This window comes from Podarcis bocagei (genome assembly GCF_964188305.1).
Source record: "Podarcis bocagei genome assembly, chromosome: 2".
In the NCBI taxonomy this organism is placed as follows: domain Eukaryota; kingdom Metazoa; phylum Chordata; class Lepidosauria; order Squamata; family Lacertidae; genus Podarcis; species Podarcis bocagei.
The window spans coordinates 54,703,999-54,729,581 of NC_138126.1; the positions used below are offsets into that span (position 1 = coordinate 54,703,999).

At 43.3% G+C, this 25,583-nt stretch overlaps 1 protein-coding gene and 1 long non-coding RNA gene across 2 annotated transcripts in view; one reads left to right on the forward strand and one right to left on the reverse strand.

The window, feature by feature from the left end:
- Positions 1–698, reverse strand: part of SLC6A11 (solute carrier family 6 member 11) — a 101,544-nt gene extending 100,846 nt beyond the window's left edge. Inside the window, exon 1 of the mRNA XM_081176679.1 lies at positions 316–698. The gene's annotated coding sequence lies outside the window, so the exon portion shown is untranslated. The remainder of the gene's footprint in view (positions 1–315) is intronic.
- A 14,990-nt stretch (positions 699–15,688) lies between these two features.
- LOC308577227 overlaps positions 15,689–25,583 on the forward strand; it is a 29,202-nt gene continuing 19,307 nt past the window's right edge. The window contains exon 1 of the long non-coding RNA XR_014003527.1: positions 15,689–15,776. This is a non-coding gene — a long non-coding RNA (uncharacterized lncRNA). The remainder of the gene's footprint in view (positions 15,777–25,583) is intronic.

Below are 25,583 nucleotides of genomic sequence, written 5' to 3' on the forward strand. Positions count from 1 at the left end.
TTGGGTGTTGAGACATCCCTTTCTACTTGGTCAACACACCGTTTGCTTTGCATCTCCCGTTTCACAAAAGCCTCAATAAAAAGCGCAGGAGATGCAAAACTTTGCCAGATCCCTGCTGCTGCTGCTGCTGCTGCTGGGATTATTTAGCGCGATAAATACAAACGGAGACAAGGAGCATTGCGCTCCCTTTTCCCACAATCCCTCCCCTGACCAAATGCAGCAGCCTTGCAAACCTGCCATGCATCCCTGGGGCTGCCCTGCATCTTCCTAGGGTGAATGTAACGCGTGGGGAGGAGGCCGGATTCTTCGACTCACCCAGGACTCTGCCTGTGCTGTTGGGAGAGGGAAGAGGTCGGTGCCGGGCTCGCCGCTGAACCTTCGGGCTGCGTCCCTCTTCGTCCTGTTGCGCCGTCAAACTGGGCACAGGGGGCCCGCGGCGAGGCAGGCGTCCGCGGCGGAGGCGGCAACCGGGGCTGAGGGGGAAAGGCTCGTGATAGGCAGGGACGTCTGGTCTTCTCCCTGGCCGCTGCCGCTGCCTGGGAAAGGCTGGGGTGCTCCTGGGCTGGCCACGCTGCTGAGGGGAAATTTGCAACTGCTCGGCGGCGCTCACGGAGGAAAACGCACAACACCCGCCCCCTCCACCCACCTCAGTCTGTCCCACCAGCTCTCCCGCCTCCCCTCCTCCTCCCCGCTTCGCTGCCAGCAGAACAGCACAAGCCCGCGCTCCACCTCCTTATAAACGACGACAAATATATATATGTCTATTCCCACCCGCCCCGCCACCTCCCATATCCTCCCCACCCCCCGTTCCCGCCTTTAGGACATCTACGAGCTGAGGGAAGCAAGGGGCGGGGAGGCCAAGAGCTACTAGCCCGGGCCACATAGGCGCGGGAAGCTGAAGCAAGCTAGCCCTGGGCGCCATGCGGCCGAGGGAGAAAACGAAGCCGTTGCCAAAATGCAGGCGAAGCTGGGCTGAGGGGCGAATGAGACAAAAAGGGGGGCGGGAGAAGAGGCCACCCGCGTAAGACACTGTGTGTGAAATGTTCCATGAGATTGCAATGGCCTAAAACGAGGGGCAACAATGTCATTAGCTTCGCCTTTGGGGCATCCTCAGCATCAGCAGAGGCAACCGGTGTTTGCCAGGGATGTGCACACGGCTAGCCATAGTTCGCCGCTGAGCAGAGGCGCCAACTTGCACACCAGATTGTGGGGTCCCAGCATCATGTGTGTGTGTGACGTCACATGGGCAACGCGCATCATGCGCCTGTGATGTGACCCACACAACGCGCTCAGCCTCCGCCTGACCTGGCCCACTGCCGCTGCCACACACCCACACACCTGCAAGTGTGCAGGCTGCCTCAGCCCACTGCCTCCTGCCAACTTACCATCCTGCACTTCCAGAAGTGAAGCCCGGCTTCCTGAAGTATGTCTGCAGCAGCAGTGGACCTCAGTGGAGGCCTTGAGGTGGCAGAGGCCTTGGCCTCATCACAGTGGTGAGCCAGCAAAGGTAAGGTTTCCAACAACCAGGGTTCAGAAGCATTGCTGCCTTAAACTGTGGAAGAAGAACATAGCCGTCATGGCTGATAGCCATTGATAGCCCTCTCCTTTCATGAATTGGTCTAATCTTGTTTTTAAGCTATTCAGGTTGGTAGCCATTGCTGCGTCCTCTGGAGCAAGTTCCATAGGGCTCCTCAAATATTTTGTTTGGGAGAGCCAAACACCCCTCAGCCTCTAGGAGTTGACTCCTATGCCAGCTAGTCAACAAGACCACTCCTGTTGAAAGTGGCTGCTAGACTGGAACTCAGCACTTTTTTGGAGGAGCACTTTCCTGAGCAGGCAGCTCAAAATGCTTGTTGTGATCTAAGGATGCTGCTTCTACAGATGTTACAAGGTTTAGAAACCCTAGAAATACAATGATAATATAAACAAATGAGTTGTGGTGCCTTTCTTGTGACCAGGTAAGGAGGTCCAGAGTACTGCTGCACCTGGTCCTGCTTTTCGAGAGGAGTACGTGAGCAGTGGCCAAGAACAGAAACCAAAAGTGGAGATGCAATAGGGATAGTGCTTCTCTAAAACATATGTTTTTTCATTGTCCTATATTGAAAGATTTTTGGCAGAAGGTAACTGAAACTAGCAACAGAACTGTATGGAACAACCTTACATTTATAGAGCAAAATATTCTTTTGAATTATATACCCAGCACATGGAACCGTACAAAAGGACAATACAAGTGGGCTCTCCATGCCCTTACCACAGCAAAAAGACTGATACTGATGAACTGGAAAAATAAAAATGGGGCTCCCTTCTATGATTGAATTGAAGATGTGTACAAACTCGTAACATATGAACAACTTGCATATAAACACAGACTTGCCATGGACAAATTCAATGATATTTGGAATCCATTCTTACAAGTACTGTAATAGGTTAAGATCTGGTGCAGTACAATAACAACTTTGTAAAGTACAGTGGTACCTCGGTTTTTGAATGTAATTCCTTCCGGAAGACTGTTCGATTTCTGAAACGTTCAAAAACCGAAAACTCGATACGGAAGCCTCAGTACAGAAAACTCAGTAAGGAAGCCACGTGACACGTTTGACTTCTGAGGCTTGTTCGAAAACCAAACCATTTACTTCCAGATTTATGGTGTTCAAAAGCTGAAATGTTCATCAACAGAGACGTTCGAAAACCGAGGTTCGACTGTATACAATTTTGCCCCCCCCTTTTATTTTCCCTTCTACATAGCTACTGTTTCTCTTTTTCTTTCTCTCTTTTATTTACATCTCATTATGTTTAGTACACATATAATTATGTCCTTTTTGAACTTTCAATAAACATGGGGAGAAAAGAAGAATAGAAACCAAAAGTAACCCAAGAAATAGAAACCGAAAGTCCTGAAAAGGTCCTCAGGAAATGGGTAGCAAATATCCTGCTCTGGTGCTACTGTTTTGATTGGGTGAGGGTTGAAAGAAGGCACAAGGGTTTGCTATTTATGGTTGCTAGAGAGAAAAAGCAAAGGAGAGCTGTTTCTGTTTGTTTAGGTATGGATATCAGCTACTTCAAAAAGCAGAAGACACCAAGTGAGCCTCAGACACATACTGAACATACTGCTTCACTGGATATCATGCAAGTAGCACCTAAAAGACAGAAAATATTGAGGTACTGGTAGGGGCAGGGCATGAGAACATCCCAAATGAAAATACTGAGGCAGCTACTAGCACTGTACAACCTGAATAGCAGAAAAAGCTGGATATAGGGAACTACCGAAAGCAAATCTTGTATCAGGTGCTTTAGAGTGGTTTTCACAAACCTAGACCCCCTACAAAAAGTTATGTATTTAAGCATCATAGTATGGGTCCAATAGCGTTTTGCCATGCATGGCTTTCTAAATAGTCTCATTTGTTGGTGTTCACTGCTGTTTTGAAAGGACCTATATGTCATTATTGCATTTTATTTCCCTAGCTAGTAGTCCAAGGGATACGGGACACATGTGTCAACTGAACAGCAATTTAATAAGTCATATGTAAGAGCTAAACAGGAAAATAAACAGACACTGTACTGTATACAATCAACTCTTGTGTATTGTGGGTCATATAGCATTGTTCTTTAGACCATTACTTCTCTTTAGGGTAAGACCAGTACCACAGGTAACATGACAGACCTTCTACAGTTTCATGTTGAGTAAAGGGATATGGTATTTCAAAAAACCCTAGAAACTTGGGTGGGCAATGCTAAGTACCCCTCTGCAAGAACACAAAGCAAATTAATCAAGTTGTGTGGCCGAATTTCAAGAGAGGATATTGTTGTGAAGACTGATGCTTCCACAAATTTCTCAGTTTTAGCAGATGAAACAGCAGATATTTCTTGCATACAACAACTCTCTAGGTGTAAGATTTGTGGAAGAAAGTGAGGAGAGTGCATCTGTACATGAGGAATTCATTGGGTTCATTTCAGTCTCAGACCAAACTGCAGTAGGCATAGCCTACTGGGCAAAGATATGATGGTTCTTCCACCATAGCAGAAAAATAAGGTGGGTCTCAAGCATCAGTTATGGCAATCTACCTGCAGGCAACCTTTGCCCCCTACTCGGCCCATAAACTGAATTTCACTGGAAATGTACTGTATTAAAGCTATGATAAAAAAATTCTGTATAATAGAATTATGTCTAATACCCATCATAGCATTGCTGTTTGAAACATAGTGGACACACAAATACAGGAAAATCAGTTTGTTTGTAGAAAATTACCCAAGTATTCTTTTGCAAGTAAAGCAATGATCAGGATCAAGCAACACACAAACAATACAACTTTTGTAGCAGTTGTGTGCATCATTGACTTTAATTGTTTGTCATGTGATCATAGGCAAATATTCTTCAGCACTAGAACCAGTCACCAAGAGATCTATGAGATTAGGCATAACAGAAATGAAAGTACACATACAAGAGTTGCTCGGAATAGAGGAACAACACAGGAAAGCTAGCAAAGAGACCTTTAGCACAATAACAACCATATTTTGTTTTGCAACTTGGTAAGGTAAAGGTAAAGGTACCCCTGCCCATATGGGCCAGTCTTGACAGACTCTCGGGTTGTGCGCTCATCTCACTCTAGAGGCCGGGAGCCAGCGCTGTCCTCAGACACTTCCGGGTCACGTGGCCAGCGTGACAAGCTGCATCTGGCAAGCCAGCGCAGCACACGGAACGCCGTTTACCTTCCCGCTGGTAAGCGGTTCCTATTTATCTACTTACACCCGGGGGTGCCTTCAAACTGCTAGGTTGGCAGGTGCTGGGACCTAACAACGGGAGCGCACCCCGCTGCGGGGATTCGAACCGCCGACCATGCGATTGGCAAGTCCTAGGCGCTGAGGTTTTACCCACAGCGCCACCCTCGTCCCTGTTTGCAGCTTGGTAAAAGAAAACAAAAATGATTCTCCAAAGTATCAGTTATACATTTCCAAGCCACAAAGAATTGAAGTTTGAAAGCAAGAGTATTGCTTGTATGTACACATATCCCACTGTCCTATCTGATGAAATATTTGTCAGATTTGCATGTTATTTCTAAGCTTAGACAAACCTTGTTTCTAAACAAGTCAAGCCCAAACTGAGATAAGGCAAGAACAGGACCTTGGGCAAGACTTGAAGTGTGGTAGGCTCTGGTTGGCTAATTAAAAGGCCTTCATGTTATTTGTATACTTTGACTTTTGCAAGGCTGGGGAGACAGAGGCGTTGTATGGCACATGTTATCAGAGTCTAAGGATGGTGGGAGAAAGTGCTATTTTTCTAGAAAAAAGAGATGCCAGAACTCACCCTTGTTCTCTTATAATAACAATGGCCACCTGAGAGATGCCAGAACTCAAAACCCTGGTAGGAGAATTGTTTTCCTGTCACAGAGCCACTAATAAGATGTTGGTGCTTCTCCTTTTAAGGAAACAGCTGGACCTCATCATAGTCCTCTTCTGCACACTTCAAGATTCCCAGGTTATACACACTTAACATTAAATCCACAAGTGTGTATACAGTTGTTTTAAATGTTTTATTTTATGTTTTTTTCTTTTTTTCTTTAATGCAATGATTTTGTTTATTGTGAAAATTAATAAAAATATTATTTAAAAAAGATTCCCAGGTTATGGCAGATTGGACAAAAGGAATACACCTGCATAATGCCTCCATCAAACTACTTCCAACTCCCTTTCAAACAATAGTATTGTCTCCAGTCTACAACCTCAGGTGGCATTTTGAAATTACCTAGCTCTAGCCCATCAGATGAAATAGAAACAGTGGGTTCAGGAAACTAGTATGCTGCTGGCACAGATTTCCATACCCACACATTCATGTATACAGGAGAATAATAGCAGGCACGGGTGTTCAATTTGGTGTCCTAGTTTTCTAGCAATTGATGACATCTTCTTGAGCTGCCAAGCAGTGATAGCACACAATGGACAGATTTGCTGGCAACATTTATGGCCCGAAAAGATAGGCTCCTGTTGAGTTTGGCACATGCTAGTACAATATGCTTTGAGAATTGTAATGAAAATTATTTGTTGTCAAGATAATTCTCACAATTTTTTTCATCATTAAATATTTCTACAGTGTTGTTCCTGTATTGATCATAATCTGCAAATAGAAACACTGGAACATGTCCATGCAGCTGGATGCCACCATCTTGCAAAAGTTTTAAAGGTTAGCATGCAATTTGAATACATTTAATGAAATAATGACAAAATTAAAAATAATATATGACTTAGTGGATCTGACCAGCAAAGTGGTTTTCTGTATTCAACAGTGGTCTTGTAGGACTCTCATGAGCAGTACGAGTCCTATTAGAATCTGATGATCGGGGAATTTGTCTATGAAAATAGATATTTTGCACTATTGTTGCTAATAAATATTTATATTTTGAAAGTTTACTTGTGCCAGTTTATACAATTTGTCCATCTAGGCCAGAATTTTTAGTTTGTCTGGGAGCAGTCATCTAGGGTTCAAGGCTACAGGTGTGTTTCTATTGCTAATACAAGCATGTAAATGTGGTTAGGGGCGGGGCAGAGTCCCAACTCAACCACAAAACTGACTGGTTGACCTTGGGCCAGTCATTGCCTCCCAGCCTAACCTACCTCACACTTGGAAGTTTTAAAGCAGAGGTTTGGGTGGCCTTCTGTTGTGGATGCTTTAGCTGAGATTCCTGCATTGCAGGGGTTGGACTAGATGACCCTTGGGGTCCCTTCCAACTCAAAAATTCTATGATTCCATGTAAATAATCCTTCTAACTGGAGATGCCAGGGATTGAAACAAGACCCTTATAATACAAACCACATGCTCCATGGCAATCAAGGATTTGGTTGTGGTTAAAAAGGCTGTCACAACTATCAACTATCAGACAATAAATTACATGAATCAGAGATGTAGTAAATAAAGGTAAAGGTATATATATATAAAACCCATGTAGTAAATATGCACTGTATGAACCAGTACCATAGCTGTCAAGTGTCCCTTATTTGAAGGGACAGTCCCTTATTCCAGCGCCATGTCCCGCTGCTGTCCCTTATTGATGGATGTCCCTTAAATGATGTCCCTTAAATTTCAAAGGAAGCAGCTCCTCTCCCTCCCTCCCTGCCGGCCAGGGAGGAGGGAGGCTCCAACTGTGTTGCTTGGCTGCGTTGCTCACCCAATAAGAAGTCTAAGAACGACTGGAGGGCGGAGCTTGCATGCCTTGTGGGTTAATGCAAGCTGAGGGGTTTTTTGAGTGCTGGACGGCATTTTGTTGCACGTGCTGCTGCAAACTTTGCAGTGCAAAGCCAGGCCGGGGAGCCATCTTAAGTTGAGGCTGCATAGGCCTTGTGGTGCATGTGATTCAGATTCTATTCAGTTGAACCTCTGGTTACAAAGTTGGTTGGACAGTGTTCTCTAAGGTAAGCTACCAGCATGAGTTTGACCAGACTGCAGGAGGACAGGAAGACTGGAGTGCCTGGAACAGGTGAGGCTGCAGGTCCCTTATTATGGCTGCTGGTCCCTTATTTCCAAGGCTGCTGCTCCCTTATTTTCAAATCTGTAAGTTGACAGCTATGACCAGTACTTTTGTTTTTGTTCTGATCAAGACTAATATGCTCCCACTTCCATTTTTATCAAAATCATGTGAAGTTTTATTGGCTATCTACTCCTTCTTAAATGCTTCTCTAGTGAGGACCAATCCCCCTGAAATTAGATGGATATGATGCCCAGAGAATACCCTAAGCTTCTTGTTTCATTCTATTAAGCTTTAAAATGCAAAAGGTAGCAGGCATTTTCAAGTGGTAGCTCTTACACAGAACACATTACAATAATTTAATCAAGAAACAATTCATCTAAGGTGATGGCAAGGTCTGGCTGTACCAGGAATGGGTGCAATTGGCACATCAGCTGAAAACGCACTTCTTAACAGAGTAACAGAATCGTAAGTTGGAAAGGACCCATTTGATCATCTAGTCCAGGCATGTCCAACAGGTAGATCGTGATCTACTGGTAGATCGCGAGGGTTTTCCTGGTAGAGCTTTGGCCCCTCAGTTTTTTCGTTCCATCCCCCCCACCACAAAAGGGGGTGGAACAACTGTGGTTTCCTAAAGAAAGCTCAACAACTTTGGCTTCCTAAAAAAAGCTCAACTTTGGTCTATCCAACAACAATGGGTAGATCATCACCAGTTTTTTTATAATGTGAGTAGATTGCAGTCTATTAGGAGTTGGACATCCCTGATCTAGACCTCTGCAATGCAGGAATCCTGCCCACAGCTATACCCTGGGTGGGCTTGAATCACCAACCTTCTGGTTAACAGCCAATACACTGACCCATTGCAGCACCTGGGCTAGATTGCTATAGCAAACACCACAAGGCCAGATCTATGAGTACTCCTATGCTATCAATGTTGCCATCCTGTCCCTGAACTAGTAGTTCCATGGTAAAAGGCAGCAGCAGAGTCTTATCTCTTATTTTAGTGCTTGAACTTTGACTCAACTGATATCAGGTGACTGACAAGTGGGTTGTCCCACCCACCTGTCAGAATGGCCTATGAGGCTGGGCAGCTCTGCATCCAGCCCTCCAGCCAGATCCAATTCCCAACTCCTGCTCTGACACTTGCCAGATCAGTTTATCAACCACAACCAAGTCCTTGATTGCCACGGTCTTATTATCTCCCCATCTGTAGTTAACCAGCAGCATCTTCATGTTCAAGGGATAGCAAACATGACCATCAGTCTCCCCAAGACTGGAAGAAGGGACAGTCCTCAAATGGCTCAACCTTCTTTCCCAATTAACATCCACCCCAGCTTGCATTGCCATATTACGCCTGTGAACAGCAGCACCCAAATCACCCTCACCAACATGTCCCAGAGGAAAACTGGGATGCATGCCTTTTATAGCTGCACTCCCACACGCGTCACATGACTTGCATGAAAGCACAGTGCCCCAAAACAGGATTTCCTTATTAAATCAGGACAGTTGTTAAGTATGTCATCATTCTATGACATCTGACAATTACACACTATATATTTAAAGTACACATTCTTTTAAAAATCCTGAGAACTGTAGTTCACCCCTCACAAAGCTGCAATTTCCAGAACCCTTAAACTGGATTAAGCCTCATTTAATTGTTGTTTAGTCGTCTTAGTCGTGTTCGACTCTCCGTGACCCCATGAATCAGAGCATGCTTTGAAAACTTTCTTCTCAAAGCTTCTCCTTTTTTATGTCCATGGAGTTTTCTTGGCAAAATAAGGAGTGGATTGCCAGTTCCTTCTCCAGGTGGATCACATTTAGTCTAAACTCACGGCTATGACCTGTCCATCTTGGGTGGCCCTGCACGGCATAGCTCATAGCTTCTTGGACTTATTCAAGCCCCTTCACCACAACAAGGCAGTGATCCATGAAAGGGCTCATTTTATTACGTAGTCCATTTCTAGTCTATTATAGCAACCATATACAGTGGTGCCCCGCAAGACGAATGCCTCACAAGACGGAAAACTCGCTAGACGAAAGAGTTTTCCGTTGTGGAGGTGCTTCGCAAAACGAATCTCCTATGGGCTTGCTTCGCAAGACGAAAATGTCTTGCGAGTTCCTGCGGGTTTTTCCCCCTCCCCCCTTTTTCTAAGCCGCTAAGCCACTTATCAGCTGATCCGATAAGCTGATAAGACACTAATAGTGCTAATAGCGCTAATCCGCTAATCCGTCAATGGGCTTGCTTCGCAAGACGAAAAAACCGCTAGACGAAGAGAATCACGGAACGGATTCTTTTCGTCTTGTGAGGCACCACTGTATTGTAACTATTCAAAACCTATGCAGCTTGCTTGGCATTAGAAAAAAGAGAGAGGGTGGGTAGGGAAGAGTGAGATCTAGGTATTGCTTACATATTGATACCTAACTAAAAATCCACAGGCAAGCAAAGTCCCTTAGAGGTTTCATGTAGATGTTAAACAGATTGAAAGACAAGACAGAACCAAAGGACCTATCCACAAGTTTGGAGCCACATAACATAGTGACCTCAAATACCATTTCTGTGACCAGTTATGTTAAACACATAACCATAATTTGTTATGGTTCTCTTTGTCTCACCAGCTGCCATGTTGTATTTTGTCTAGTGGAATCAATTTTGCTTTAGCACAGATGTCTGCTGCTTCTAGGAATTGGAATACCTGTGTGGTTTGCACTAAACTAGCTGTTAGCTTTTGAATTTATTTCCTCCTCTGACTTAATCCCAGGCTCAAACTACTTAAACACAAAATTAATGTTAAGATTTCTATATTATATAATGTTAGGTTACAGAGTAAGGAGCAAAATAAGTCTCAACACTGCCATCTATTGGGACATCATAACAATACTTTCTGTAGAGGATACATGAATTGTTTGTCCAATATGTATAAACATGCTTGACATATAAAATGTTTTTACGTTTTAGATACATTTACTAATATATACACAAAATGCAGTATATAAAAAGCAGCCAAGATTTATTGCATAAATGATTGGAAAAGCCACAGTTAGCATGGAGTACTAATATTTTGAAAAAATATTTTAATACTGTGAAAATATTGCATTATTGTGAGTGCTGCATTAATGCTGGTAAAGTGTATTGTGAGAAAATATAATCGACAGCCTATTCTCTCACAATAACTATTTGGTCACAATGTAAGGAGGAACTTAATACGTTGACAAGCATTGCTGGGACAGATCCAGGCAGCTCCATGAACCCTTACTTTGCCACATGTTACACAGAGTGTGGGGTGGCTTCTCACATATTCATAGCAGAAGCTATATATATATATATATATATATATATATATATATATATATATATATATATATATCCACCAATCTGCTCTAGATTGGAATTCATTTTTAATGACACATAAGGATTAAACTCTAGGAGGAGGAGAAATGCTTCCTGATCAGGCTGTCCCTGCTTTCAGATGAATCTTATATGAACCCAAGTGCCCTCCTTGCAATGATCTCCTTTGGCACCTATGCAGGATGCTAAAAAGCCAAAGTCTAGTCCATCTGCTGAGCTGGTTATGTACCGTAGTTCACTGCACCTGACATACCATCCAACAGCGTAGCTAGCCGCTCAGGTACCCAGGGCGGTGCACGTGCCCTGTACCTGGGGGCAAAGCAAGCCAGGGCAGGGCACATTGCGCAATGCCTCTCCGCCACCTCTCCCTCAGCTGTCGGGCAGCTGAGGGAGAGGCGGTGGGCAGACGCAAGTCCCACGCTGCTATTTCAGGCAGCGTAGAGCCTGCAGGCGCCCAAGCCACCACGTCACTCCCAGGAGAGATGTGTGGCTCGGGCACGCTGCAGGCCCCCACGGTGTGGTGCCCAGTGCCAGCCGTGTTTCATTGCGTTTGTTGACTGAACTAAAAAGTTTCATGAGCCCTATATATATCTCATATTTTTGCTATTTTGTCACCCCCCTCAGTGATGATACCCGGGGCGGACTGCACCCACCGCACCCCCCCTTCCTATGCCACTGATACCATCTCTACCATGCTTCAGTTAGATTTAAAGCTTCTGTGCAGCTGCTAACTATTTGAATTGACTCTTAGATACAAAAAAGTAGTACAACAATGAACTGACTAAAAATAAGTGCCTGCCTTTACACTTTGCTTGCTCCAGTTTCTCAAAAAGTAATATGCATGAAATTGTTGTGTACACCACCACTTTTAACTGCTTGCCTTCAACAAAAACAGCTGAGTTTTGTGGTGGCACTAATTTTTTAATGACATAAATAATAGGAAGCAGCTTTAAGCTGAGTCAGACCATTGGGTTATCTAGCTGAATATTGTTCCCCACATCGATTGACTTCGGCTCAACAGAGTTTCACACAAGGTCTTTCTCAGTCCTACTTATTGACATCAGTGACTGAACTAGGAACTTCCGAATGCAAAGCATGTGGTCTACCACTGAGTTATGGTCCTGACCCTAATTTTCTTTTAAAGTATCTAAGTCCACTTTAGACACATGAAGTTTGATTTTTATTTGGCAGCCAATACATGGGTGTAGAAGAGAACTAGAACCTATGACAATTCTATTAAACCACAATAAGCATTCACAATAGCAGCAATGGATTACACAAGCATCCTATCATTGTAAATAAATTAACGCCTATAGTGGGATAGAAATATATTCTTTATCCAAGTAGGGGTGATAGTATTTCATTTATTGGTAACCTTCATGTTAGAGTTTTCCTTGAAGTTTCCCTGCTCAATAATGGCTACCTTTGTCCTGAACCACTGGGTACCTGTCAGCAAGTCCAAAATCAGGCCACCCCTGCAGTCAATCCAGGGGTCAGGGCACCTGGAGATCAGTCCCAAAGAACTCCCTGGAACATCCAAGCAAACACAGCATCTCACCTCTGCTTTCCTTCTTATACTGTGCCTGCTGATTACAGCATCTGAGCGTGATGAGGCATGTGACCCTCACCTGTTCTGAAGAATCACACACCTCCTCCCAGAGCTGCTGAGCCCCACCTGGCCAGCTAATGAGCTTTGCTGTGGGCCCTTGCCTGCTTTAGCCTCTTAGAGCACCCCTTCCACTGCTCCCTATTCCCCAGAGCCTGCTGTGTTTGTGGAGACAGGGGCTCCTCTGGCTCTTGTGGGTGGGTCCTGCTTCTCTGGTTCCTGTGCACTGACCGCTATCCCCTCATCATCATCCTCTACCACCCCGTGAGTACTTCCTACACCAACCTCTCCTTCCCTATCCCCAGCTTGCCCTGGTGTGTCCTAGTCCCGGCTATAACCATGGCCGGGATCCTCTTCCTCCTCCCCATTGTTCTGCCAGTTCATGACAACCTTCCATTTAGCAACTGCATGTCCAGTTAGGGTGACTGGTTTTTGAATGTCAGGAATTCCTGCTCACAAGCCTGCCATGAAGAGCAGTTAGGTTGGTGGACACAAGTGAAAGGGTTGCTACAGTGGTAGCCCCAGAGAGCACCCTCCTAAAGGATCCCTGTCTGGATCCCTATCTATCTGCTTTTAAGTGGGCATCTTTTCAAAATACAAAACTATGCATTACAGAAAACAAGTATGAAATATTGAAGCAGAGACAAAAAGGGGACCAGGGCAACCATAACGCACTGCAGACTTTTGGTATGATAGAAATTATAACCAGTCTATAAAAATAAAAACACTGGACCCCTTATTTTCCAGTAGGGTGTACTGCATTTCCAACAAACCTTTGTTTGTGAAGCTCTGTTTGGTTTTGGACTTTACTGTATTGTGCACAACCATTTAGGCCAGGGTAGGGTGGGGCAATTGGTTGTGTTCTGCATCAGTAATATCATACCAAGAAGAAAGAAAAGGTCCTTACCTTTTTTCTTTTACTTCTCGAGGCTCTGTTTATATTGTCATTTTTTCTAGTAGGGCTAAGTCTCATACTTTCATGTACCAGTGAGAAATGTCTGCTCAGGCTAGATCCTTCCAAAAACAGGCTATTGTGGCTCTGGCTACAGTTAACATAGGGATAATCAGCTGATGTTTATTGAAATGGTGTTGGATTTTAAACTATAGTTTCTCTCTATTTAATACCAAAATATTACTTTGTACTGGTCTGGCTGGAAATGGTTGTATGCTGCTGCTTAAGCTGAATGATTTTGAAAGATAACTTGTTTTAAATGTACTGTTACATTTAAACAGTTACAGTTACTATTTATATTATAGTAACTGTTTTCCATCTTGAGGAAATTCAGTTTTGTATGACGACATATAAATCTCTAAATAAATAAATTTTGCAGGGAGATTGTCTTGTGTAAAATTCAGAAGGACATTTCTGGAAGGCAATACAGTGGTACCTTGGGTTACATATGCTTCAGGTTACATATGCTTCAGGTTACAGACTCCACTCATCCAGAAATAGTACTTCAGGTTAAGAACTTTGCTTCAGGATGAGAACAGAAATCATTCTCTGGCGGCGCGGTGGCAGCAGCAGCGGCAGGCCCCATTAGCTAAAGTGGTGCTTCAGGTTAAGAACGGACCTCCGGAACGAATTAAGTACTTAACCTGAGGTACCACTGTATAATATATCTGGGAGTATGCACCAAAGATAAGATCTAGCTTTCAGAAAGCAAGTTGATTTAGGCCGAGCCACTTTGAAAAGTGTGTATTTCAGTTTGGGGCCAAATGAGACTTTTGCATTGGAAAATGCAATGCTTTGTAGATCTAGACTTTTCAAAAATTTTGTAAGGCCTTTATCTGAGAACTTGAAGAGCCACAGACACTTGGAGTAGACAGTGCTGCATCTCCTGGGATAGCTCAGTTGGTAGAGCATGCGGTTGGGCAAAAGATTCCTGCACACAGCAAGTTGGGCTAGATGATCCTTGTGGTCTTTTCCAACTCTGTGATTCTACGATTAGATGGAACAGTTGAAAAAGTCAGCTTCATATTTTCATAAAACAAAGGTCAATACATTGTTTTGCAAAACATTTCTTCCCTCACTGATACTATGTCTCAGTTTAAACTAGGGGTGGGGCTCTCCAGGTGTTGGACTCCAACTCCCATCAGCTCCATCCATCATGGCTGATAGTCAGAGATGATTGGAGTTGAAGTTCAACAATATCCGAAGGACCACAGGTTAACCATGCCTTTTGAAAGATATATAAAACCCTGCAGTTCCCTAGCTGTTAAACTCTTGAGTTTATGTTGTCACAGCTTGATCATCCTGGAAAATCCACTTGTATGCAAATATTTTGTTTGGTACAATTATATGTCAGACGTAACTGTTCTTTAACAGCTGTAAAAACAGATCACATCCCTTCTGTTTTGCCTTGAAAACAGTTCACTGGAATACTAAAAGCGAGAATAGAATGGTAGTAACTGCAGGAGAAGTGACGAGCAACGTGCTGGTGTTTAACGTCTCCCTCACTCCCTTGTTATAGACCTTTTCATTCTCAAGCTTTTCTTCCTTTTCTACACTTGAGTGCTCACTTTATTATCTAGAAAATGGGTTTCTCAGCAGGAAAGCAATGGCAACAGAATGGGTGTTTGGCACAGCAGGCTCCTTTTGCCAGAGCCAAGTATCTAGATAGAAAAGGACTGGATATTCCTTTTAAAAAGTTCATTAACTGTTTGACCTTTCCGACTTCCGGGAAGATAAAAGTATCAGTGTAAGCTAGACAAGAAATATGGACCACCAAACATGCTATGACATCACCATGGGAATTGCTTATAAAAATAGAAACCAACATAATATTGTGGAGCTAAATGGAATCATGTGATGTAAGCTGTGAAACTCACCCAAAGTCATTAATATTCCCTACACTTTATGGGTAGGCACACTGCTATGCATGCAGCTTTGTGTACTGAGCTTCAGTACAGAGAGTACTCATTGCCCAACATGTACAACCTCTCCAATATTCCCAAACAGGCAGGTTTCTGCTATGATTATCACACTTTGCAAGTAACAGAACTTGGAAGATGGTAATTGTGTTCTGTCGGCAGTTTGACAATAGCTGTCCCTGGGGTGTGTCACTTTACACTGCAGTGGGAGACGCACGTGGTTAACTGCTCTGCCATAAGCAGGGCTTTTTTTCAGCCAGAACTCACCAGAACTCAGTTCTGACACCTTTTAGGTGGGCGCTATTGCCATTTTAAGAGAACAAGGGAGGCGCCCATGGTGATTCCCAGCACCCTTTTTTCTAGAAAAATAGCACAGCCATAAGCAAAGACTGTGGAGGGAGGGAAGGATTTGCTGGGATGGAGGAAGAGTCATCTTCAATGCATTGCCATCTCAAGTCCTTTGGTGTGGATTGCCACAAGGTCTTATGAGATTCGAGGGGTAAGTCTGTAGCTAAATAGTTGATTGGCATCCGTCTGTCTCAGGAGGCAATGGAAGAGTGTGCCTTTGGGGGTGAAGTCAAACTGTTGGAAGGTTGCAGCACCTGCTGTGCCAATACAGGAGAGACATGTTTTCTTGCTGCTGAGGCAGTTGAAGGCATCCACAGCATTTCTTCTCTCTGTGCTCCTCCAAGCGATCATTCTTCCTTTGGTCACTGCTGTGGATACATGACCTGACTGTCTCCAAGAGCTGCAGTCATCTACTAGGGATTACCTTTGGCGGGGTTGATGTTTCCAGCCTTCATGTGACATTTGCAGACACCTTTGTAATGCATAGTTGGTCTGCCAATGGGCCTGGTTTCTGAAGCCAGTTCCCTATAGAGCATGTTCTTGGAGATCCTGCCATCTACAAGCCAGTGTAGACGTTACTGAGACAGGAGTGGGAATGTGGACTTGGGAGAGTACAGCTTTGTTTGAGACTCTGTGATGTCCAAAATCTTCCTGATGCAGTCCATGTGGAAGGCACTGAGGCAGTGACAGAACAAGCTATAGCTTAGGGCCTCACTCTCTTCAGGGCCCCCCAAAAAAATTAAAGAAAAAGACCTAGATGTACATTTCCAAAATATAAGATTAAAAACAAATAAAATAAAACCTACATACAGCAAATGGCTTTAGATACCTATTAGGTCCATAAATTACCATATAGCATATATTCAACACAAAAAACAGCAACAATTTGTTGTTGACAAAGGACAACTGGACATATAAAGTGCCCTATTACCTTCAGAAGCTTAGGGCCTCATCAGACCTAAATCCAGCCCTGCACTGAGGTGCCGCTCCTAGCGGGTGTAAGTTGCCCTTGTCTCACTACCATAAAGCAGCATGCTCAACATGCATGCCTGATAGACATTCATCTTTGTAAATGGTAGAGCACATGAGTTGCATGTACAAGCTGCCAGGTTCAATACCTGGTGACTCCAGTACTGCTGGGAAAGACTGGTAGTGTAGACAACAGTGAGACAAACAGTAGATGGAGCCAGAACCAATGTCAGAGTCAACCAAAGGCTCATCCACACTTCCACTTTCATAAACAAGCCGATCCTGCAGCATCACAAGTAAAACTAAACAGCTAAAATTACCTAACACTGTGAAGTTTAGATTGTATCATATACTGTGATTTATGACTATGTCATTACCAGCAGAAGATTGATGAAGTACTTGTTGGACAAAATTAGATGCCTGGATAGCTCATTTGGTTAGAGTGTGGTGCTAATATCACCATGGTTGCAGGTTCAATCTCCGTATGGGACAGCTGCATATTCCTGCATCGCAAGGGTTTGGACTAGATGATTCTTGGGATCTCTTCCAACTGTGATTCTATGAAATCTGCTCCCCTCCCCCCCCCCCAAGTTGCTGCTGGAACTGATGCCTGTTTATAGAACATACTTTCATTCCATTATTATCTATCTGGATGAGAAACAATACACAAACATATATTTGAATATAAACACATGCTTTCATAATGCACAGAGCTTTTCCTTTAGGAAGAGAGGGAATGAATGAGGCAGGGCACTGATCTACCCTTCAGCCACTTACGTTTACCAGAAGTAATCTCTACTCTATCCAATCTGGCTTACTTGGTGGATGTGTATTGGATTGCAGCCTTAGATACTGAATTATGTACTAACTCCTGCATTTAGTCAGTGCAGTCAGGGAACACACACTGTTCTTAAAATAACCTCCTAGCTCGTTATGCAACTCATTTTATTGTTTTCCTGGTTCTCAGAGCCTTTGAGAAATGAAGAAGCATGATGGGCAGTAGAAATGGGCTGTTATCAGTCAGAGTTGAAACTATCTACTAGTAACAGTAAATTATTTTACCTATATGGAACTTGTTTAAGAAAAACAGATGCCCAACACAATGAGGAATAGGTACTTAAGAGTAGACTTGTGATATCATGGGAGTTCCAAATGATAGGTATAATGCTCTATGTGCTCTTTAAACCAATGACATAGGAGGATATATGCACATTGTATGGATATTCCATGCAGTGTTTCTTAGAGGGAAAACATGATATGTATATATTTTCCTAATTCTATGCCACTTGTTTTAACATCATACAAAGCACTATGATATGATATGCCCTGTTATGAATTCTGATGGGGTGCTTCCTAGCAGGACAACACAAGTCTATAGCATCTGTTTAGTATCGCGTGCTGCCAGCTGCAATGGAGCAGTCACCTTTTGTAAATCAGCAGTGCACATAACGCATTAGTCATCTTTCCAATTTCTTTTCCTTCTTTATAATGTATGATCTACTGCCCTCAGTGCTATCAGTCCTTATATTTAATTCATTTTTTCTCTCTGAAACATTTTTCAGGCCTGTTCTCTTATGTGGCATTGGAAGCAAATAAGGGGTATTCTACCTCTGTGTAACCTCAATTAATTGATATAAGCTTCACATGCCTGCCTCATTGACGTTACCAGAGTAACAACATGCAACAACTGTCTTCTTTAGAATATATTGCTTTTTAAAAATATATTATATACCTTGAAATTTTGCAACAATTAGCTGTAATAGTGATTCAAAAGAGAAATTCTAAAAGATGAGGCAGCCATTGCAAAACACTTTGGAGAAGAATAAACTCAGGATGGATGATGGGATATAAATTAGCGTACCAAAAGTTAACATGTTTCATAAAATTTCATGCAGATTTCCTGCACTAGGAGCAAAAACTGAAGCCACATATGCCTAAGTAATTTCTTGCATTAATGCACTGCTGCTTTATGAGAATAGTGATTGCATGCTATATCCTGAAATCTAATAATAGAAATACACCAAAAGATATTCCCTGCCAATCATTGTCACTTAATTTTTCCTGTACGGCTGATATCTGTTAACTCGAAGAGAGAGAAATCAGGCATTAGTTCATAGGGGAAATATAAATGTAGGAAGAAAATCAGTCATCCTATCTGGAAAACTGAGTAATAGTTAGAATGCTGAGATTAGTTGATTTCATGTTACCTTAGTGGTGTGGTAGATGCTGCAGCATAGCTTATTCTCCTGCCACTCGGGAGGAGTTGATTAAGCAGCTACTTCCAGGCCATCGTCGTCCCTGCTAAGAGATGGAGCAATTCTGGTGGGAGAAGCAATGGATTTAGCAGTCTCTCTGTCCTGCCCTCTCCCCAGCCAAGGAATGCACACATCTGATAGTTAAGTCTTTATTGCCAAAGAAGCACTTACAGCAGCTCCTACAGTGCTCCAGACACACACATACACACACTTCTAGCCTCTAGGCAGCTGTCCCCAGATTTGTTCCCTGTGGAGCAGTTACAGCAACAGAAGGACCACACCCCACCCCTCAGCTTATGTAACCTCATCTGATGGGGGTGGCACAACCTGAAGCTATGCCTAGCTTGGTTCTAGAAGACAACAAGGTGGGCGATGGTGGTATGCCCACTTGGCCATCCCTTGCCTCAACACTCTCTTCCTTCTCCACCACATTGGCCATCTTGGTCTGCCCTGCCCCTTCCTCCTCCTCCTCCTGCCTTGGATCCTGCCTTGCAGGCAACACCAAGCCCCATAAACCACTGGCTGGATCACTCTCCTGGATCACTCCCTTGGTACCCCCTACCTCTGCCACACACTCTTCAGAGCCCTGCCAATCCCTGACACACTCCTCCATGAATCTGAGGTTCTGTGGTCTCTTTTAAAAATCTGTGATACTTTAAGCCAGCAGTCCTCAAAGTTTCTGGGTTCATAGGCAGGTTGAAAATTTTAAAAAGGGTTTGAGAACACCATTGCAACATTACTTCTGCGGGTAGGTTTGCAAGTCACAAAATAGCTAAATCCAAGAAATGCTATTCAGCTTAGAAGTTGGTGGGAAGGACACAATTCCCTGCTCTAGACACGAGAAGCTCTGATGCAGATAAAGTATTTTTCAAGAATTTACAGGGTGGTGTTTTTTTTAAATTAGACACATACTTATGCTTACAGAAATCATGACATTATGGAAAAAATAATTTGGTTTATAGCCTACAGCCTGAAGTTGTCTTGGTGTGCTTCTAATGCTAATGGCAATTTTTTGTCCTGGTCCATCACCGATGCCTGGTAGGTTTAATTTATCTTGATAATACAGTGGAGTAACAAAATAACTGAACTAAGCAACTAAAATATTAATGAAAAGTAACAACTTGCAACAGTTTTATAACCATTAGATTAACACAGAAACACACAAGGTAACATAGAGATAAGTATTCCAGGAGAAAGTTCAGGAGCCAATCCATTTGGAGTTGTTGCAAAACATTCTACTTCCCCTACTATTCTAATTTGTTCTTCCCCTGTATTTGTTGACGTTTTTAATAGAGACCATTCTTTCCAGCTGAATTAAAAACCAGAAAAAAGTCTTTGTAGGAAGCGATTTCTAAGAGTTTGAAAGAACAAAATGCCTAAACAATGCACTTTTAAAAGAGAGAGGAACTGGCTAGTTTCTTTAGAGGGGGGAAAAAGAGAAAAACGTAAAAGTCTGTTCAGTTGCCAGAAGAGTTTGGAGACGTTAAGACTACCGAGAAAACAGCAAATCCTGCCAAAAAGCTAAAAACCATAGAGGACTAGATGAATAAGTAGTTTCAACATAAGATAAATAGCATCCTATGCTGCCCATAAGATCACAAATGTGGAGGCTTTTCCACTTGTGCTGGGATCTGACCCTTGAAACAGTGCATCAGTCACAAGCAACATTGCTGGCTACACTGGTGATCTCCCTCACCTATTCAGTGCAAAGCTGGCACTTGATGCTATACCCCAGGAGCCATTTAAGATTAGTGAATCCCGTACCACTTTTCTTTGCAAAGAAGTGCTTTGTAGTAACAGCTGAGACAGCGTTGGAGGCTTTCTCCTGTTGGCCAAATATTGGGTACTGCTGCAAGATTTTGTTTTGCACCTGCAACTTATATCGCTGCCTGCAAAAACGCAATTATAGGGTTATGTGGCCTGCTGGAGAACAACATGACAAGCTTATTATTTGTGCTATAGTTAAGCCAAAAGAGCTCTTGGTCTTCACAAATCCTGCTGGATTGGAAAAGAGTGAATGATATGGTGGCATTCAAGTAGTTATTCTCACTGAATCTCTGTGCCCTTCATTCTGGTTGTCAGTCTAAGCCAATGCACATAAAGCCCAGTGTTGTGCTGAAGCCTGCTGGAGAAATACATATTGTTTCTAAAACTTTACTATTAAATGTGGCACCAGAATATAGGAGACTTCAGTCAAGAAAACTTGAAATATACATAGATATTATTTGTTTATTTTACACGTTTGTCTGCTGCTTTTGGCAAACTTGACCTTGAAGTGGTTGACATTTTAAGAATACTTTGAAACAGATTTGTGTTCTGATTATCACAGTAGAAATGTATCTGATATTATGTTTAAACAGCTGAAGAGAATTCTGTGCTTACTAGATAGCCTCAGGCAAACTGCTCTCTCTCAGCTGCAGTATGGTTGTCTCTTACTCATTTTATCCGCCTCAAGACAACTCTCTGATGTGGGTTAGGCTACAAGGTAGTGACTGGCTCATAGTCACCTAGTAAGCTTCATGGAGGAGCAGGGATTTAAAGTCTTTCCAGTCTGATTTTGTCTCTCTCACCACTATACCACATTTGGTGGCCATTATTTCCAACAGGCATGTAGACCAGAGGGAAAAGTGAATTGTCCCAAATAATCAAATGCATATAATGCAATGGTGGGTTTCTCAGCCCCCAGATAAGATGTAGCACAACAGCCATTTTAGAGGTGGTAACCTGATTAATATCTCACACTTATTATCTACCCTGTTCACATCCATCTCTTCAACTGATTTACTCCACTCATGATTAATTTTTCTTTGCAGATAATCATAACCCTTCTGTTTACTTGCTGCTCAAGTAATCAAAAATCTTCCTAAATTTGATCTCCTTTCCCTTGATTCTCTCTCCCTTCATCAACATCAGGACCCTTCCAAACCCATATAAATTCAGTTGACCCCCCCTTTCCCCTGGGATGAGACTGACCAACCTCTGCCAAAAAACCCAGTAGGACTCTATGTAAGTAGTAGTTAATGATTTGGCCAATTTTCAGTAAGAGACCTTTGCTGGGAGTGCAGAGAATTACAGTGGTACCCCGCAAGACGAATGCCTCGCAAGATGGAAAACCCGCAAGACGAAAGGGTTTTCTGTTTTGGAGGCGCTTCGCAAGACGAATTTCCCTATGGGCTTGCATCGCAAGACGAAAGCCCATAGGGAAATGCTGGCGGTCGGGAGCAAAGACTTTCGCCCACAGCCGGCCTTCAGAAGAGGACCTCTTCTCGGCAGCGAACGCTTCGCTCCCGACCCCCAGCATTTTAAAATCTCCCCGGGACACCTGCCCCAGCCGCCGGGCTTCGTAGCGCTGCTGCGAAGCCGGGCGGCGGGGGGGGGGACACACCTGCCCCAGCCGCCTGGCTTCGTAGCGCTGCTGCGAAGCCGGGCGGGGGGGGGGGAACACCTGCCCCAGCCGCCGGGCTTCGTAGCGCTGCTGCGAAGCCGGGCGGGGGGGGGAACACCTGCCCCAGCCGCCGGGCTGCGTAGCGCTGCTGCGAAGCCGGGCGGGGGGGGAACACCTGCCCCAGCCGCCGGGCTTCGTAGCGCTGCTGCGAAGCCGGGCGGGGGGGAACACCTGCCCCAGCCGCCGGGCTTCGTAGCGCTGCTGCGAAGCCGGGCGGGGGGGCGGGAACACCTTCTGAAGGCGGGCGGGGGGGCGAAAGTCTTTGTCCCCCCTGCCTGCCTTCCCAGGGGCTTTTAAATCGCCCCAGACAGCGGAGAAGTCCTCTGCTGTCCCGGGGCGATTTTAAAATGCCGCCCGCCAGCATTTTAAGATCGCCCGGACAGCGGAGAAGTCCTCCGCTGTCCCAGGGTTTTTTAAAATGCTGGGGGTGGGAAGAAAAGCCCTTGTCCCCCCCCCAGCCTTCAGAAGAGGTCGGGGGACAGACTGTCCCCGGACCTGGTCTGAAGGCGGTTTCCCTAGGAACGCATTAATTGATTTTCAATGCATTCCTATGGGAAACCGTGCATCGCAAGACAAAAAAACAGCAAGACGAAGAGACTTGCGGAACGAATTAATTTCGTCTTGCGAGGCACCACTGTAGATGATAACAACAACCCATGTTTTTGGTATAAAGGTTATATGTGTATATATAGTTTAATACAGTTGTACCTCGGCTCCCAAATGCCTTGGGAGTCGAATGTTCCAGCTCTTGAACGATCTAAAACTGGAAGTGAGTGTTCTAGTTTTTGAACTTTTTTGGGAAGCCAAATGACTGGTGCGGCTACCGCTACTGTTTCTGGCACGCCTGTGCAATCGAGAACCAATTGGAAGCTGGGCCTTGGTTTCCAACTTTTCAGAAGTCGAATCTGTACTTAAGAGAGTCTTTACACAGTTTACAAAATAGCAAATACAATAGGTATATAACAAACAATGGAACTAAGGAACTACAATACAATTCAATGTAATAAAAGAATAAAATCACAGAAAACAAAAATATTGTAGCACATTTCAAAACATCTCTCCTGCCAAGACACTCTTTTGTGTATATTTTAAAAAATTATACATGGATGTTTTATGATGGCCTATATTTGTAATGCCTAATAAAGGTTTGGCAAAGTAAGTCCTGTGAAGACATATCCTGATTCACAAAATACAACACTTATCCCACTAATACATATACCCCATGCTCAAATTCTTCATTACATCTACACAAATAATAGAATGCCTACTACTCATTCAGTGTCACTAATCCTGTTCTTCTCCTTCATCTCATACATATCCACCACTACACACAACACAGCATCCAACAGCAATCTGGCTCTTATTCAGGTTGCTATCTCTAACCCAACTCTCTTACCCAAGGATGGGTGCAATTGAATACCCTCTCCCTGGTACTCCTTTCTCTCATCAAGGACATTGATTAATTGAAATCAAATTCGCATTGTGTTAAGCCAAGGATGGCCTTGAGATAGCAAGAAAGTAGGGATGGACAAATCTGTCAAGTTTGGTTTTCTCATTTTTCATTTTTCCAAACTTAAATTCAAATTCTACAATTCCACAACAATTTATGATTTTAATTTTTAAAATCTTTATGAAAACCCATCAGCATTTTAGTGCAATTTTATAAACACTTTTTGAAAGCAATTGTTCCTAATATAATGCTTGTTTGTATGCTATTTTCACTACTGTGGTTTTTTGCCCATTTCTTAAAATGCAAGCAAAATTGAATTTCTCCTTATAATTTCTCCATATAACAAAGACTTGTAAAACCCTCAACTGTAGGTTTTTGTTTGCTTTTTTGTTTTGCTTTGACTTTCAGCCAATGTGTAAGATATGAACATGTGAAAAGCATTTCCTTAAGTTGTAAAAAAGAAGCAGGGGGATAGCTACTTACTTCCACTAGGAATAGTAGTAGAAACTAAACTTGGTGATCTCATTACAGCAGTTATTAAACATTTTATTTCTGGAAGACTTATCATCCCAGAGATTCAAGGGGCAATGCCACTGTAACGAGAAACAACCCTTTAAGGGGGAACAAAACTTGCAGCACTGACTCTTTCTATAGGATGTCCTCAATTTAGCACCAAGGAAGCAGCATGATTCAAGTCAACTCCAACAGAGATCTTATTCTTTGGAGAAAAACAACAAAACCAGATTGGGTCTGGGCTTGAATATCCCTATGCTGCAAGCTCCACAAAGTAGCAAGTGTCTGCAGAGGGCTGATCAGGAATTCTAGGCACACATCCACATGCAAATGGGAATAAAGTACAGCACTACAGCCTTCAGCAGAAGAATTAGCTAACCTCCTTTTAAAAAGAGGTGAGGGGGCGGGACAGGAGGGAGAAGAAAGGAAGAAAGGATGTTGGGCCAACTTTAAAAAGGAAAGCTGGGAATAGTTTTTTGTAGATCTCCCCCCCTTAAAAGATATTTATGTTTAAGAACAAAATAAAACAAAACACCTAATGATAAGATGTAACAAGCACCAGTAGGGTTCAAAGTGACCCAAGGTCTTCTTTGTGTTCAGATTGAGGGAAGCTTCCTACAGAGATTTTTTACTAGCTAATTCCCCCCCCCCTTAACGGAAGAATTTCCTTGCGTGGACATCTTGGAAAGTCTCCGTGCTGGGAGTCTGAACTTTCCCACAGCAGTGTGAATTGTTTTGTTCTACATTAATTTAGGTTTAAGCAGCCACAATCCCAGACGCTGCCAGAGCGTTTGCCCCGTGCTTCTCGATACGATGCAAATTAAGCATTCCTTACAGCTGTAGCTGACAACAGGAAGTCTCAAAGAGCCTTTAAAGCAAAGGAAGAAAAATTGGCCTTGTTTATTCATTCACTGAGCATGCTCCACTAGCAGCACACATCATGTGATTTCCAGTTTCCAAGGCAACAACTGTGATGCTAAGTACACACTGTCCTATGCCAAAACAAGAGACTTGGGGGATTGAGGGTAGCTTTTGTAAAATAAAAAAATAAATGTACAGACCTTATGTAGTATCATCATACATTTATAGAGACTGATATTTTCATTGCCTCCTTATTTGCAACTGAACACAACACAGGCAGTTGCCAATAGATCTAAGCCTCTGCAGCTGTAGTAGCAAGATATTCATTAGCTGTATGGTGTGACAAAAAGAGAGTCCTGATAAATTATATCAGAACGGTATTATCTGAAACAAAGGCAGACAGCCTGTAACCTTGAGCTACTCATTTCTAATCCTTGCACATTCACAAGCATCAGTTGCTCAGTA